Here is a 2,677-nt window from a genome sequence, read left to right as displayed (position 1 = left end):
AAGTCCTATATTTATTCATAAATGTGTGCATAACTACCTATTAATAAAAAAATTTGTTATGTGTATTTCAACCATCAAAAAAAATGCATTTCAACTTGTATCTGTGAAATGTATCATTAAATAAGTGTGTTGGAATTTGTACAAATGTGAATACAAGTGTTCCTTTTTGTACAAACACATCACAATTTGTGTGTGCAAAAAGGGAGTTGTTCCAAATCAAACACAAATTGTTCTTGTGAAGCATTGGATGTGTATTTGTGGAACAAGCGATACAAACACATTAATTGACATCTATTTGTGTTGATTCATTTGAATTTTGAGACTTCCTTGCCACTGGTTTTGCATTGCACGATCCACACATAACGTTGCATGAGCAAAGCAGCTACCACTAGATGGCAGTCTCATTTTAAAGAAATACCACAAGGTCGGATATGGTTTATTCACACGATCAGTGAGCAAGCAGAGGCTGACATCAGCAGAAATGATCAAAGGTTTGTCTTAATTTCTCTCATATATTACTATGGATAATATCATATTATGTTTAAAAAAATCACGGTTACATTTACTAGTATGATGGCTCATCTTGTTGGCAGCGCGATTACCTGGTTCCCCATTGTTAAGATGTGGAAACATGGGACAGACGGATCTTTTGAACAGAAGGGGAGCGTTAATTAACATATGTCTTTTACATAATTTCATTGTGTAACTAAGGAATGTGGTACATCTCTAGGGGAAAAATAGGGGGCAATAATCTAGGTTTCAAATTGTGATTTATGTTACTACTAAACATCCAAATTTGGGTACAATATTATTGAAAAAATAAAACACTTAAGGATAGTTTACACACAAATTAAAATCCATAAAAAAGGGAGAAAAATACATGCACACTGATCATTTTACAGTTTAATGACAACATTTCGGCTCCGAATGGGTCTTCATCAGGTCAAACGAAATGAAACATTTTCTTTGTTCTGTTTGGGTCAAAACTATTTAATTAAATTGGAATGTGAGCAGTGTGTCATTATTTTTTTCTACACATTTTATATACACACAAACAATGGAATAGAACATCACAGCTTTATGGCATTTTGCTTGAGGTTGCACTATATTTGCTACTGCATGGTGTCGTGTCACTTGTCTGGGACCGATAAATACTTCTAGCCAGGGCAAGAGCAATCTGGACAAATACATTTAAAATAATAAATAACTACACAATATCTGTTTAAAATGTTACACAATGAAACAAGTTTGTTGCCACGAATCCTTGATATGCATTACCAGTTGCACAAAGGTCCTATAACAGTGTCAATCTACAACAAACGGACAGAGGTCAAAGAACTATCACAAAAATAAAACATGACTGATCAGTTAATTATGGACACCCTATAACACTCACAGGTCACTTATATGAACACCAAATAAGATGCGAGTTGACACGTTGGACGGCTTGTATTTAAATCCCTTCCTGCTAAATAATATAAGACTCTTTTAGAAACATTTTCAGTGTGAAGACCTTCTCTTACTATACTGTTACATCATTTCTCAGGGTTCAGTGTCAGATGCTTTTCTTGGACTCATATAAGGCATCAATGCAGAAGAACAGCAGCACAGCTACAAATGCATGCATTAAACATGAATCATGATTAAAGATGATTAGCTAAAGAGAGCACATACTTTATATTAAGATTTATACAACATCTGCTGTTGTAAAAATTGTTTTTCATGTTATGTAAATGTATTTCATAAAATGATTTTACAAATCTATAAATATGAATTTAAAAAACATTTCTTAAAAGTTATAGTGCACCCAAAAATGAAAATTCTCTCATGATTTACTCACCCTCCTGGCATCCCAGATGTGTATGACTTTCTTCTCTTTAACACTTTTGTGTTGTTACAGTCCAGTTCAATGTTATTCATAAGAAATACAAATATTCTGTTAACCTTTCAAATGGTGGGCTTCATTCATGAAACACGAGCAGAACACATTTTTGTATACATTTTCTGATGAAAATTCTCGGATTCATGAACGTTTTAGTATTTTTAAAACATTAGTTTGTCACGATGAAATTTACACCTGCTCCCGACCATGTATAAATCATGTGTAAGACATCCAAATGTGTTGTATTCTTTCAGGTAACCTGCCATGAGTACATTTTCATTGAAGTTAAATTAAATAAGTAATGAAAAAGAATTACTAAAAAAAAAGAAGAAAAAAAGCTTTGTTTACTTTTTAAACCACAACCTATAGGCCTATTTATTTAGAAATGTTTCTTTACTGCTTGAATGTATTTTTTCAAAGTATAACTCTGTTTATCATTTTTCCAGCAGAAGTGAATGATTTTTCTCCAAGAAATTAATACCTTCTAACATGACTGGTTGGACCGTATTTTGTTTTTGTACTCCAGATAATCGATCCATCTCTCGACATCCGACAATCTTGTAACCAACTCAGAGAATTTAGTTTCCATCGCCATAATCATTCGACGTATTACAGCGAGATCCTCCAAGTCTGCAACAAGCTTCGTCAGCTTGCCAGTTGACGCTGGATTTCTCCCACCGCACCATCCAAACTGAGTCCCTAGTCTGCAGGCCCATTAGAGATTTCAGCTTGAGCACATGTCTTTTAATATCTCCAGAGCGCAAGGATTTTGACTTCTTTGCCATATTGACTTCA

Source organism: Xyrauchen texanus, chromosome 38 (genome assembly GCF_025860055.1).
Source record: "Xyrauchen texanus isolate HMW12.3.18 chromosome 38, RBS_HiC_50CHRs, whole genome shotgun sequence".
Classification (NCBI taxonomy): Eukaryota; Metazoa; Chordata; class Actinopteri; order Cypriniformes; family Catostomidae; genus Xyrauchen; species Xyrauchen texanus.
This window is presented reverse-complemented; position numbering follows the sequence as displayed.